This window comes from Megachile rotundata, chromosome 11 (genome assembly GCF_050947335.1).
Source record: "Megachile rotundata isolate GNS110a chromosome 11, iyMegRotu1, whole genome shotgun sequence".
NCBI classification, from domain to species: Eukaryota; Metazoa; Arthropoda; class Insecta; order Hymenoptera; family Megachilidae; genus Megachile; species Megachile rotundata.
Window position 1 is genome coordinate 14,012,286 of NC_134993.1, and position 16,127 is coordinate 14,028,412.

At 39.8% G+C, this 16,127-nt stretch overlaps 1 protein-coding gene and 1 long non-coding RNA gene across 2 annotated transcripts in view; one reads left to right on the forward strand and one right to left on the reverse strand.

The window, feature by feature from the left end:
- The window catches only part of LOC100883204 (uncharacterized), a 55,817-nt gene that overhangs the window by 26,348 nt on the left and 13,342 nt on the right, over positions 1 to 16,127 (reverse strand). The gene's annotated exons all lie outside the window — the stretch shown is intronic.
- Positions 11,205 to 14,794, forward strand: LOC143265424 (uncharacterized). Its single transcript, XR_013039964.1, has 3 exons — positions 11,205 to 12,596; positions 12,662 to 13,016; positions 13,303 to 14,794. It is a non-coding gene; the product is annotated as an uncharacterized LOC143265424 (long non-coding RNA).

Here is a 16,127-nt window from a genome sequence, read left to right on the forward strand (position 1 = left end):
TTTGGGAATTTTGGGATTTGGGAATTTTGGGATTTGGAAATTTTGGGATTTGGGAATTTTGGGATTTGGGAATTTTGGGATTTGGGAATTTTGGAATTTGGGAATTTGGGAATTTGGGAATTTTGGGATTTGAGAATTTTGGGATTTGGGAATTTTGGGATTTGGGAATTTGGGAATTTGGGAATTTTGGGATTTGGGAATTTTGGGATTTGGGAATTTTGGGATTTGGGAATTTGGGAATTTTGGGAATTTTGGGATTTGGGAATTTTGGGATTTGGGAATTTTGGGATTTGGGAATTTTGGGATTTGGGAATTTTGGGATTTGGGAATTTTGGGATTTGGGAATTTTGGGATTTGGGAATTTTGGGATTTGGGAATTTTGGGATTTGGGAATTTTGGGATTTGGGAATTTTGGGATTTGGGAATTTTGGAATTTGGGAATTTTGGGATTTGGGAATCTAGGGTTTTTTGGATCTAGGGATTTGAGGATCCAGGGATTTTTGTATTTAGGGTTTTTAAACTTAGGAATACAGAGACCTAGGAATTTGGGAATTGAGGGATTTAGTAATTTAAAAAAAAATTCTTTCTCCCCTCTCTTACCCTCTCTCTCCAACAATAGCCTTAATCCAGGCAAAGAAACGCAAAAATTCAACTACCTATTGGCAAAGCTAGTAGCACCAGTTACTAGCATAGCATAGACAGTCCCTAATGTATCCCCATGGTCCCCATGGGCCATCGAGTTCACGAGTCGTTTTCCCTTCTGCTCGCTTACTATGCTCACTCTATCACGAGAAGTATACGTCGCGTACGCAATCTTCGTACATCCTTCTTTTCCGTCATTACAGCGACTCGCGATCGTCGCGATAACTGTGTTTACAGAATCTGCCCAGCCGTTATCTTCCGCAACGTCCGTCTTTCGTAAAGCAAGGAATTTGTTAACCTTCCTGTTCACGGGATTTGTACGCGTTCTTTATTGGAAGCTTAATAGAGAACCACCGAAACGGAGGAGACAAGTCTATCGACGAACGAACGAGAACGAACGAGAAGCCATCGGGAGCGAAATTGGCTCGCGGCGAAAAATAGCGCATTTAATTATAGGTCAAACGCGAGATTCCACGCAGCAGCTGTTTAAATAGCTACTCTGCCACTCGGAAACGCTTTTGTTTTTCGAAACGACGATTTTACAACTTTCGGACATCGACACTGAAAATTTTCTACTCTCCGGAAGTTGAATGCGCGACGACTGCGAGTGCAGAATCAGTTTGGACTCATTTTTAACACTAGGATTTGTCGGGTGCGTCATACGAGACTAATTAGTCACAGCTGTAATATTAAAATGTGTATACAGTGTAGCAATCAGTATTTGGCTTTAAGTGATGCGTCTAATTGTACAAGCAATTAAATTTGTTAAGCATCGACCTAAGATCACAAGCAAGCCTTCAAAACCTTTGAAGGAAGAAAATTCCCGAATTAGTTTAAAAGACAGTAAAATGTGGAGACCCTTCCCGGGATCTTATCGACGGTAACTCGCGGACAATGAAAACAATGTGCTCGGATGAGTAATCCTCGTTCGGATAGGTTGGACAGCTAATCGTAAGAGAAGAAGGGAGAGAAGGACGAAGAGAAGAGTGAGCCAACCGTTGCCGCCGCCACTGCAGCCGCCACAGCCGAGACACTGTTAGTCACGCGCATACCTGCCTACTTAGGGAATTCGAAGCCAACTATGGCAAGACTCCGCGTTATCCGAATCGATGCTTTTGCCGTTTGCCGCTGTGCTAATGTTTTCGTTGCTCCCATATTCGCTGTTCAAACAATACTTATTTCTTATAGTCACTTTTATTACAGTCACTTATTCGTTATAGTCACTTTTATTGCAGTCAAAGTCACTTGTACGGTAGAGTCACTTTAATTGCAGTCAATTTCAGTTATTCGTTAGAGTCACTTCAGTTGCAGTTAGATTCACTTACTCGTTAGAGTCACTTTTGCTGCAGTCACTTAATCATTACAGTCACTTTTATTGCAGTCAAAGTCACTTATACGGTAGAGTCACTTTAATTGCAGTCAATTTCAGTTATTCGTTAGAGTCACTTCAGTTGCAGTTAGATTCACTTACTCGTTAGAGTCACTTTTGCTGCAGTCACTTAATCATTACAGTCACTTTTATTGCAGTCGAAGTCACTTATATGGTAGAGTCACTTTAGTTGCAGTCAATTTCAGTTATTCGTTAGAGTCACTTCAGTTGCAGTTAGATTCACTTACTCGTTAGAGTCACTTTTGCTGCAGTCACTTAATCATTACAGTCACTTTTATTGCAGTCAAAGTCACTTATACGGTAGAGTCACTTTAATTGCAGTCAATTTCAGTTATTCGTTAGAGTCACTTCAGTTGCAGTTAGATTCACTTACTCGTTAGAGTCACTTTTGCTGCAGTCACTTAATCATTACAGTCACTTTTATTGCAGTCGAAGTCACTTATATGGTAGAGTCACTTTAGTTGCAGTCAATTTCAGTTATTCGTTAGAGTCACTTCAGTTGCAGTTAGATTCACTTACTCGTCAGAGTCACTTTTGCTGCAGTCACTTAATCATTACAGTCACTTTTATTGCAGTCGAAGTCACTTATATGGTAGAGTCACTTTAGTTGCAGTCAATTTCAGTTATTCGTTAGAGTCACTTCAGTTGCAGTTAGATTCACTTACTCGTCAGAGTCACTTTTGCTGCAGTCACTTAATCATTACAGTCACTTTTATTGCAGTCAAAGTCACTTATACGGTAGAGTCACTTTAATTGCAGTCAATTTCAGTTATTCGTTAGAGTCACTTCAGTTGCAGTTAGATTCACTTACTCGTTAGAGTCACTTTTGCTGCAGTCACTTAATCATTACAGTCACTTTTATTGCAGTCAAAGTCACTTATACGGTAGAGTCACTTTAATTGCAGTCAATTTCAGTTATTCGTTAGAGTCACTTCAGTTGCAGTTAGATTCACTTACTCGTTGGAGTCACTTTTGCTGCAGTCACTTAATCATTACAGTCACTTTTGTTGCAGTCAAAGTCACTTATATGATAGAGCTGCTCTTCCTCACCTTATAACACGAATTTCTATTCAGATTCACAGTTTCACGACAGCATTTGTATGTGAATATCTAGTCTGCCTGATTGACACACAACACAAGTCTTAAACTTAGACAAATTAGTATGTATAGCTCTAATGTTAAACGTATGAGAACGCACAATCTGTTCGGCTATGATGTAGCATAAGTAGTTACATTACCCAGATACAGTCTAAATATAGCACAAATATAGTCCAAGTATAGCTTAAATATAGCCTAACTATAGTCCAAGTGTAGTGCGAATATAGTGTTGATATAGTCCAAATACAGGGCAAACATGACCCAGATATAGTGCAAGCATATCTCAAATTTAGTTCACATCTAGCTCAAAATTTAGTCCACATCTAGTTTCAATTTTGTCCAAATTTAATTCAAATGTATCCCAAATCTAGCTCAAAAGTTAGTCCACATCTAGCTTCAATTTAGAGTCCAAATCTAACTCAAATGTATCCCAAATCCATCTCAAACCTATTCCAAATGTAGCCCAAAATTTAGTCCACCACTTTACTCCAAATCTATCTCAAATGAATACCAAATCTGAAACCTATCTCAAACCTTGCCTAAATCTATCCCAAGTCTACCATAAACCTATCCCAAATCTACTACAAGTCTATCCCCAATCTAGACAAGTTTGCAAACTAAACTCCCAACTACCAAAACTAAATCCCAAAATTCCCAAATACCAGTCCCAAATTTGCAAACGCAAAGTAATCTTGAAACGATGATCGCAAAGGTGCCCCAAGATAGCACCCGATGCTTTACCGTAAACCGATTGCGCAACCGTTGCCGCTATAACGATACTCGGATGGGATCTATCGTTTCGTTCAAAACAATGATCGCTCGATTGGCTAACCGTACAATTACGCTTTTGTAACGGCCCGTTAAAAGCTAACTTTCACTTCTTTCCGTGGAAGGAAACTGTATCTGGCTGTCCGTTGCAAATCGGACATCTTGATTTCTAATCCGATGTGCCAACTTATCGACAAGGTCGGCGTTTTAGTTTCTTTTACCTGTTTCCGTGTTAAAACGACACGGGACACCAGTTAAAACGATACGAGAACTGTTATATTCGTGAAGCAGAGGGGCAGAATGCAAATGGCGCGTTTACTAGCGGGTCATCTATTTATTAGAATGTTGGTATTCGTAGAGGCCCAAGATTTTCTTTACAATTTTACACTCCTCGTTTTCCACATGTAACTTATTACTGATATTGTAGAATTGTCTAGGGTATTCTAGTATTATTCTAGGGTATTCTAGTATTAATTCTAGTATTGGTATATCTCAGTGTTAATTCTGGTATCAAGATTAATTTGCAGGAGCTTTTTTTTAGTCAACGCACGCAACTCAGTAGTTGGCGCGCGAGACGCGGTACGCCTACCCCCACCACCACGCGCCAACTCCTGTGTTGCGTGCATTGACTTCATCCCGCAATTTATTACATATTCGTCATTAATAGTAACGATCATGTCATAAAATTTCTACTTATGAACATTTAGTTTCATTGTTCGACGCAACCGTGCGTCATCGAAATCCAAGACTACAATTTTCCGTGGAATATGGATTTTCCGCTCTTCAATGATTTCCACGTAAGTCCGATACCGATGCCGACCCACGAGTTGGACCCAGGTTAGAGCTACAATTGGTCGGAATAGAAAAATAGCCTCGCGCGTATTTTCAAAGGTATTGGCACGATTGAGCGAAAGAACAAGACAGTCAACGAACGTTTCGAGTAGTGAACGGAACGTCGCATGGGACTGTTCTACGGTGGTCCCTTAAACCTGGCTCCCACGCGCCAGGAACAGGGTAGTCTACGGTACGCACCGTAGTCTTGGCAGGAATTGGCGCGTGGCTGACCCAGGCTTGGACCCAATTGGTCGGAAGAGAAATGTCGCCTAGACTCGCACTTTCGGCGGTATCGGCTCGAATTAGGGGAAAACGACAGGCAGTCGATAGTACGAATTACTCGTTGTCATTATTTACCATGTAACTGTACGATTCTTTTCACCAACTCGTAGTATTCGTTAATTTACATAGGAGATACAGGGGATACCCAACTCGTGGGTTGACATCTGTACGTGAGATCTGTAAAGTCGATAGAAAGAGGCTGAGGGTTGAAATGGGGGAAAATAAAAGAGAAAAGGCAGCGAGGCGACACGAAGGACGGTTTTCTTGTTCGACCGTTTTCATTAGAAGCCCGAGATGTTTATATCCGAGTGTCCATGAATTTCTTCCACAAAAACTTCTGCCTCCAAAAACTTCTCGGTTCGTTTCGTCGATATATCGTTAGACGTATTTCAATTATACTTTTTCCTCAACGAATTTGAACAAACAAGATACCTGCCGCGATTCGAAAGGTTGTCTTTGCACCAGTCCCTGACCTAACCTATCGGAAAACGCGGAATTATCAGAGCGTACTGCTTGTTTCGCGAGCGCTTGCGTTTCAATTTTATACCGACGGAACCGGTCGAATCGAATTTTTCTTTGCCGAGATTACTATCCACGAACACGATTCGAAGCTGTGCTCCGAATTATCCGTATCGCGAATGGGAACGTTAATTATACGTCGACTGCCATTGTAGGAGCTGATGTATGACGCTATAGTACTGATTATTAATACATTGTTGACCGGTCACGAGTTAACTGTTCTCGTGCCAAAACACGTCCGATCACGAGTTAACTGTTTGCATTGTTGTATCAATGTTTTTTATTAGGAGAGACAAGCTTTCTTCGTTGTGTTTAACTTCTGATCCTGTATTATACAAAATTAACCACATATGTCACATGTGACACAAGAAGTTTTACGATTTTGCCTTCTGATCTGTTAATTTGTATTATTGTCTTAGTATTAAGAGCCATAGAAAATTCCTTTGGTTTGCTTTTTCTATAAATAATTAATTTTGTTGAATCTATAGAGCTGATCACATGTGTCACATATGACACACGAATAAGGGTATTCAATCTTTCAGCTTCCTCTTCTAATACATTAGTGTGTATCATTGTTTCAATATTAAGCTCTGTAAAGTTCCTTTAGTTTACTTTTTCTATAAATAATTAATTTCGTTGAATCTATAGAGCTGATCACATGTGTCACATATGACACAAGAATAAGGGTATTCAATCTTTCAGCTTCCTCTTCTAATACATTAATGTGTATCATTGTTTCAATATTAAGCTCTGTAAAGTTCCTTTAGTTTACTTTTTCTATAAATAATTAATTTCGTTGAATCTATAGAGCTGATCACATGTGTCACATATGACAGAAGAATAAGGGTGTTGAATCTTTCAGCTTCCTCTTCTAATACATTAATGTGTATCATTGTTTCAATATTAAGCTCTGTAAAGTTCCTTTAGTTTGCTTTTTCTATAAATAATTAATTTTGTTGAATCTATAGAGCTGATCACATGTGTCACATATGACACAAGAATAAGGGTGTTGAATCTTTCAGCTTCCTCTTCTAATACATTAGTGTGTATCATTGTTCAAATATTAAGCTCTGTAAAGTTCCTTTAGTTTGCTTTTTCTATAAATAATTAATTTCGTTGAATCTATAGAGCTGATCACATGTGTCACATATGACACAAGAATAAGGATATTAAATCTTTCAACTTCAACTTCTAATACATTAGTGTGTCATTGTCTCATCAAGAAGCTTACAAAAATTCCTTTGATTAAGCTTTTTCTGTAAATAATCAATTTAATCCATTTTGTTGCACATATGTGCACATGTGTGAACTTGTTAAGAAATTTGAAATTCAAAGACGATCGAAGTTTGTAGAATAACGTTTGTCACAAAGTTGTTCACATTTGGGGAGCCATCGAAATCTGATGCCGCTTGTGTAGAAACGCTGTGCCAGTAACGGGGATTGTATAGAGTACACTCCTGGCAAATCGATAAACAGGCGTTCCGAAGATATCGGTCGTGGGTTCTTTTCGCGCCCACCTGCTATTCCCTTCAACCTTTTATATCTCCCTGATAGTTCAAACACGCGCCACGAAAACCACCTTTATTAAATCCGTGTCGTTCGAGAACTAAAGCTTGCGATCGAAATTAACTTGGCTCGTGACGCACCTACGCTCCAAACGCGACGCACGTGTCAAACGTAAAGTATGTTGCTAAAGTTGTCAGTTCCTAACATTCTTTATTTATCTTAATATTGAAATAATAGTCTGCTACAAAATTGTCAGAAGTTGAGGAGTTTTCTAGCTTGACTTATATCGACCACATGTGACACGCATGTTGAAATCTACCTCGTACTTTCACAATGATTTTGAGTTTAATTTTAATTACAACCCATGTAACAATATAACAACCTGCCACTTTTTGACGAGTCAAGTAATCTTGATCAGCACCTGAAATAAACCTAACCTAATAAAATAAATCATAAGACAAGAAATTAAATGAAAAGAAATAACGAAGAGTAAATTGAGATTAAAAAGTTGGAGCGGACACATTACTTGACAGAACAGAACGCGAACAATTTCACTTTCCAGATAGATTTCAATCTCGAAACGGATCCTTGGCTCTCCTCGACTTCGAAACGCAAATTGCCCACCGATTGCTCGTGTCGGTTCAAAACGATTCCATCGAAGATTCTCCGTGGAAGAGAATCGATTGGCGCGACTTTCCGATAGCTCGACGTTCGAAATTGGTCAGCGAGAACGCGGAATCTGGTAATCGAATATCGTAGGCAAATGGAAATAAAATCGAGCGAAAAAAAAATAGAAGCAAAAACGTTCGGTGATCGTCGAGTGATTAAACGAAAGCGACATAGTTCGTTAAAAATTAGCGGGATCGTCCGAGAGGTTGAGGACCTCCTATCCCAGATTTCGGGGCGTCTTTTTGCGGGCTAATCGGATTATTTGGATGCGTGAAACATGCTCGTTATCGGACGATACGAAAGGGCTCGGAAGAAACGAGTAACGGCAACGTTGACGAGGGAGGATGAAGACGAGGACGTCGGGGACGCCGGGGACGACGGCGACGGCGACGGTGCTGCTGGCGCCGACAGCTTTTCACGGTTAGTCGCGCCATGCCGGAAGATCGATCAGCATGGATAGCTCCGATGCGAGATGTACCATCCTTCCTACTCTGACAATCGCTTTGTCGAAAAACCTCTACTCTATATTCTTACCGATTCATCCATTTAACCCGTTCTGATATTTTCGCGAGTCTTATTCGTGACGCAATCGTGATTTACTCATGACGCACTTCTGACGCATCCATGATGCATTCGTTACGTGCTTATGACGCACTCGTGACGCACCAGAGATGGACATGGCGCACTCGTGATGCACCCGCTATGCATTCATGACGCACTCGTGACGCACCCACGATGCTATCATGACACACTCGTGACGCACCCACGATGCTATCATGGCACACTCGTGACGCACCCACGATGCTATCGTGACGCACTCGTGACGCACCAGCGATGGGCATGACGCACTCGTGACGCACCCATCGTTGACGCGACGCACTAGTGACGCACCCATCATTGACATGACGCACTCGTGACGCACCCATCGTTGGCGTGACGCACTCGTGACGCACCCATCGCTGACGCGACGCACTAGTGACGCACCCATCATTGGCGTGACGCACTCGTGACGCACCCAACGCTGACGCGACGCACTAATGACGCACCCATCATTGGCGTGACGCACCCATCGCTGACGTGACGCACTCGTGACGCACCCATCATTGGTGTGACGCGCCCGTGACGCACCCATCGCTGACGCGACGCAGTAATGACGCACCCATAATTGGCGTGACGCACTCGTGACGCACCCATCATTGGCGTGACGCACCCGTGACGCACCCATCGCTGACGCGACGCACTAATGACGCACCCATCATTGGCGTGACGCACCCGTGACGCACCCGTCGCTGACGTGACGCACTCGTGACGCACCCACAGTGAACGCGTGACGTACCCACCGTGTAGTCGTGACGCACTCGTGACGCACTCGTAACGCACTCACAGTGAACGCGTGACGCACGCGCGACGCACCTATGGTGCACTCCTTCATCTGTGATCAATTCCACTTAAATATCGAATACATTTCAATTCGCAATTCAAGTTAAATAATCCCCATAACATTTCAACTTTCTTCATCTGTTTTAATATTGTAGCGATTAGTTCTAACACACCTGATAAATCATAGTATAATAACGCTATAGTCAGTCAACATCATTGGTTCGTATTTCATGTACCAAAATTTTGTTGGTCTTTTCTTGTACATACTGAACCTCGCGCAACTAATTTTTGTAAAAACGAAGCATTGAAAAGGAAGATTTATAGCGTGGAACAAACGGACTCGATGTAAAACGATCGGCAATGTTCAGCCACAGCCGATGTCGTCGCCGAGGACCGTTGCGACGCCTCGTTGATAGGAGCATTCAACTCGTGATAAGATAACGTTCGTGATTAATCGCTTCGGTCCAGTTTGCGGAGTTGCTTTCAAGTCGCGAGCTACGAACAGGTCGGTAATAAACTACACCGCCGACTACGATCATCGCGAGAAAACGTTTTTAAAACACCCGTTCCTCCGGTTTACGCCGTGCAGATTCAACCGTGGAAATCGATCGAAACCCGTCAAGTATAACCTTCTTGCGATCGAAGCTCCGCTTTCCTTGCGTCTGCTTGTGTTCTCACCCTTCTTTCATTTTAAAAAATACTTGGAAGTCTTCTGTAAGAAATACTCAATCTCAAAGTTCTCTAAAAATAATGACAGTGAAATTAATATTGTTCATATTGTTAAGTTTATTAAAACTGTTAGAACTTGAATTTATTTGATGGTTGTCAGCTCTGAATAAATTTTATAAATAATTAAATGGATGCAGAGAAATAAGAGACAAGAATGTACAATGAACGCTTAATACAGCTCCAGTGTCCGAATTTATAGACCTCTATATTGTCTAAGTATACAACCTACAGCCCCACTACACCAACGTCCCAATACATACTCAAATACAGGCATAAATCCGCCATAGTTAAAAGCGTTAAATCGCACATAAATTCCCCATCGTATATGCACAATGATAGTACGCGCGATAAACTCGTAGATCGAAGTTATATTCCTCAAAGAAATATGTAGTACACCTTTCGACTTTCCACTTTCCATTTTCCGAGCGAGCACGTGCGTGAACGCGCGTGTGCGTGGTCGGCCTGGAAAACGCACGCGCTGTACGAGGTCGATCTCACGTCTACACGATCAAGGATTCGAGTTATGAGACTTTACGCGCCCTTTTCTCTCGCTATTTTATGTTGTATAGTCTACGATCGATCCTACTTTTCTAGGTCAGCCTCTCTTGGTTAGGTTACAATCTTTCTTCAGTTTTCTCCCTAGACACCGACCCTACAAAGATTTTCTTCTTACCTCTTTATACTTCTTATTCCACATATTTTCTTTCATATGTATGTACATAATAAGATTATTATAAGATCATGAACATGTAAAAAAAATTGTATGTGTAACAATAAGAATATGCATATGAAAATATGTAGTTAAGAAGAGAATTTGTAAAAAAGTATATATTGTAACAATAGGAATATACAGTTCAAGAACATGTTGTTGAAAACAAGAATTTATAAAAAAATATGTATTGTAACTTTAAGAATATACACATAAAAAATATATATGTAAGGAGAAGAATTTATAAAAAAGTATATATTCTAACATTAATTATATACATATGAAGAACATGTAGCTAAGAATAAGAATTTATAAAAAAAATATATATTATAATATTAAGAATATACATATGAAAAATATACCTATGTGTAAGAGCAAAAATTTATAAAAAAATATGTATTACAATATTAAGAATATATATGTAAAAAATATACCTATGTATAAGAGCAAGAATTTATAAAAATATATGTATTACAATATTAAGAGTATACATGTAAAAAATATACCTATGTGTAAGAGCAAGAATTTATAAAAAAATATGTATTACAATATTAAGAATATATATGTAAAAAATATACCTATGTATAGGAGCAAGAATTTATAAAAAAATATGTATTACAATATTAAGAATATACATATGAAAAATATACCTATGTGTAAGAGCAAGAATTTATAAAAAAATACATATTATAATATTAAGAATATAGCTATGTATAAAAGCAAGAATTTATAAAAAAAAATATTAAATGAGAATAAATGAATAAAAAAAATTGCAGTAGTATAAGTTTGCTGACCCCTAGAACGCCCGGCGAAAAAATGAACGCCGTACGCGAAAGCAGCACGATGGAAAACAGGATCCAGATAGGAGCAGAGGGTTAAGAGCATTGTCCACCTGTCCACCTTCCGTCTCGTTCCCCCAGTCGAGCCGAGCGTAGCCGATCCGAGCCGAGCGTCGGGCACCTGCGTGACGTCACACGAGGAAACAGCTGGTCGTTCCTTTCTTACCTGCTGCTCTCCCCTCTCGCAACCTTTCTCTTCTCCCTTCCTTTATCCTTCATCTTTCTTACTCTTACTCGATTTGTTAATCCTCGTCTCGCTTTTGTCTGTCGTCGTCGCACTTTCGTGTTTCGCTCTCGTTCGCTTGTGCTCCCTGTTCTTCGAGGATCGCTTACTTTTAATCTGCTTGCGACTCTTTTCGACTTACGTTATTCTTTTCGCGGTTATCGATGATATCGAAATGATAACGTTATTCTCTGCTTTTTTCTAACGTTAAGAACTTTCTGGTCGTAACAACCGGTTAGCACGTATCTCGTTTATTCCGAGCATACTTTCTACAGAAAGTGGTTCTCTCTAGCCGCGAAAGAAAATCTGTCCCTTTCGAAATTCTGCAGACCGGACGATTTTTCTTGCGACGCATCTATTTCGAATGTTTACGACCCGTTTCTCGGAAACGGTGATATACCTGGTAGTACAAAGAAGACCCGATACTTTACCCTGTATTTGTCTTGTTCTGCCGCTTATTGTTGACCGGCAATTTTACGCTGCAGCTACCTGTCACTATTATTTCGTTAATGAGCGTAAAAACAACCTCCATAAACTTTAGTACACTTTATTCATACTGACTTCATAATCAAAATTAAATATATTTACTAACAATTTCTAGTACCACATTATATCAAGTAATTTTTTATAAAGCCAACTGTGGCATGAGTAATTCGTCACTCTAAGCTTTAAAAATTGAGCTGGCTACCGTAAGAGTTAACTCGTGATCGATCTACAGTGTTTGGATATAAAAACACGAGTTAACTCGTGGCCGGTCAACGATGTGTTAATAGACACCGAAACGTCCCCCGCGCACGCGCACGCGCATGCGCACGCGTCCCATTGGCCGCATTCGACGTTCGGAAACGTGACGAATAGGATTTTGGAACAAGCTTCTCGATAAAATCCATCTATAGTTACGCGTTTAAAACTCGCCTTCGTGTCAAGAGTTTCGTGCAACGTTTGTACTAAAATTCTGTCTAGAAGATTTAAGTCCTCGCAAGAATTAATGAAGAATAATACGTTGAGGTTTGAGAAACGCTTTTTACCCTCTTTTTTCTTCGAAAAGTTATTAGATACTTTAACCTTCGTAGGCTTCACCCCATAACTTCAGACCCTTTAAAACGTCGTATGCTCTGGCCTTGAGACATGCCAAAAGACTAATCGATAGTCTGGACGAATGGAGGTCGTTAATTCTACGCTGTTTATCGGTAAACGAGACAAATTTCGACTCGCTGCTAAAACTTCGAATTATGCTTCCTCGAAGAGCCACCATGCGGAAAGAACTGCAACGACATCCGTGGCTCTATGCGTTTCCGAGAAGAGCTTACTTCAAATCGTTTTCTCCGATGAACGAGGTTAAACCTTCCAACGCGAATCTCTCTACGTTTTTACCGTCTCCATTATTTCCAAACGTACTTTGTCTCTATCGTTTTCTTTTCCAATACGGTACGTTCCATTTTACACATCAATATTATTAAAATATTTATTAGAGAAATTTACGTCAAGATGAAGGATTGTATAAATCACTTTATGTTTAATTTTTTTATTTTTAACATAACCTGTATTTATTGTTAGAGTGAAAGAATTGTAGAATTGTATAAATTACTTCATGTTTATTTTTTTATTTTTAACATAACCTATATTTATTGTTAGAGTAAAAGAATTGTAGAATTATATAAATTACTTCATGTTTAATTTCTTAATTTTTAACCTAACCTATATTTCTTTTTAGAGTAAGCAGAAACCTACTGTTATTTCAAGTTATTAAAGAATTTGAGAGAATTCACAAATCCTGTCGTGACTTTCAAACTGGCAGTCCGATCGTTGCGCCGCAAAGAGCTGAGGCAGGATATCGATGAACTCTATAGAAGAGCACGAACGATAAGGCGTATCGTTCGCGGTGCAAAGATCGCCAAGTGTCATCGCCCGACGAAAAACGATGTGAAACAAAAATCGCGAGCGGTTTGAAAGTTTAACTCGAAAATGTGCCACGCGGCGTCCGTCTTCGTTCGACTCTCCCCGTGACGGCCGTATTGGTCGATGCTCCTGTCCTTCTGCAGGGTTGCTGCACTGGATGAACGGAGAGAGATAAATGCAAAGAGAGAAAACAGGAGGGAATAGGAGTGGGGAGTCGTAGCTTCGTTTTCGTTCCGCTCGCGCGGAACTCGTTCTTCCTTTTTGCCCGCGATGCCTCCTTTTCCGATACCCGCGTTCTGCCCCACCTGCCCCCAGCCCTCGCCCCGCGCACCGACTCTGCACACAAGGTGTCTCGAAAACCTCTCCACTGGCTTTCCGATCTTTTTACGCCTATATCTCGTAATAAGGGTAGACGTTACACGTATGCCTCTAGTCATTTAATTTGTTAAGTAAATTTGTTAAATATTAAATATTCGGTTAAATAATATTTTTCGAGTACACTTCTCCTATGTAAACTATTTTGGTTCTTACAAATATCACTTGTGAGATTCTGTGTATCTAGGATCTTGTGTATCCTTCTAGAACACTCTACAGTGTCCTTCTAGAACACTGTATCCTTCTAGAACACTCTACAGTATCCTTCTAGAACATTCTACAGTATCCTACACATAGCGAAGTATATCCATAATATATGAAACGTCGACGTCGAATAAATCGCATTTCGCTTTCTTCGAGATAAAATCTTGGCTGGTCGAAACTCTGAACTGTAACCCAATTTCAAATTCCGTGTGACAGTCAGGAATAAACGTGGGAAGGGTATTCAAAGGGGTTCGGAAGCAATTGCAACGCTATCTTTGGAGTTCCCCTACCCGGCGTCTCGCGCATTCGAGCAGATGGCACGTTACACGCGCGTCCATGTAACTACACGTACACGGGTATCGTTTGTATCGAAAGCTAGTCGCGATCGAGGGACGCCTCTCTCGAGATCGATCAGTGCTAAGTATTACGCGTTCGAACTACGCTTCTTTCTCCTGTGGCGCTGCTGCTCGTCCATCTTAACGACTTATACATGTTTATATGTATAATATATGTACTCATAAACATGTATAATATATATACTTATAAACATGTATAATATATATACTTTAACATACATGTTTTAATTAAATTAATTTTAATAAATATTTTATCTACATTATGGATGTTTATATGTATGTATAATATGTATACTTTATATGTACTTTAACATACATGTTTTAATTAAATTAATTTTAATAAATATTTTATCTAGATTATGCATGTTTATATGCATGTATAATATGTACACTTTATATATACACTTTAACAAGCATGTTTCAAGTCAATTAATTTTAATAAATATTATGTATACATTACACTAAATATTTTAAATTAAAAATTATAAACAAATTTTATTTTTTAACATGACAGACTAGTGCAATGAACTTAAACTTCATATACAACATTTTATTAATTTTTATTAAAAATACATGTTTGTAAAAGTATATATAAAATGTATATATAAACTTATATAATGTGAAAATATTTTTTGATGTAAAAAATCATGCATGCTTGTTAATGTATACATACAGAATACACATAGAAACTTGTACATGTTATGTCAAAATTTTTTAATGTAAAAAGTCATACATGTTTTATGAATATGAGTGTGTTGTACATACAAGGTACATATAAACTTGTATGTATAACATAAAAATTTTAACATGAAAATTAATGTGAAAACATTGTATTTGTTTTTCATAAAAAAATGTCCGGAAACTAAGAAATAATAACGAAGTCTAAAGTCGAAAGAAAGCATGCGAGCGGTAGTTATTCTTAGCCAAAGGCAGCGATGCACCGAAAAGCATTAGGTACTTGTAGCTAGGCAAGTAATCGGCACCGCGTTGGTACGCGTGAGCGGGCTAAGAAGGGGTTCCCCCTCCCCTTCGTCGGAGGAGTAGGAGTTTCGCGTGCCAGACCGACATACGTAAAGCGGTGGCTATGACGCGGTCAGGTGGGCCTCGTGTCGCGAAATACACCCGGGACACGATACACTTGTAATCTACATCTGCCAAGATAGGCCGGCTTAATTGAATGAAATCGTAAAGCGTCTAAGAGAGGCGAATTTCGAACGAGAGCGAGCCGAATGGACTCGTCCCCATTTGCCTATGAATGTCGGCCGTGAATAACCGTGCCAGCAAAGCCGGAGAAATTGCCAGGAAACGTTTCTTTTACCCCTCTATTCTATTAATACTTCGTGTCATGGCTTAAACCGATCGATTTGTCGTATGAGTCGTTATAAAAGCTAGCTAATTACCTGCGATTTACCTTGGCTAGAATTAAGTTGCTTCGCAAAATGTCCAAGGAGGACGCGATTAAACGGGACGATAATTTCCCTCGGAAACTGGTCCTCGGGTCATAAATCAACGAGAAGGGAGCGCCCTCTTCGCGAGGCGCCTAGTTGTTTTTCGTCGGGAGAACTTGCCTGCCAAGTCATTCGCCAGCCATTCGCGTCTCTATCGCAACAAGCTCTAAAGGATAATCTATGGAAAGGGAGAGCCTAGGGAATTTAAGGAGAAGCTGCTCTTCGGGTAACACATTTTTTCTTCCGTAACAGTATGA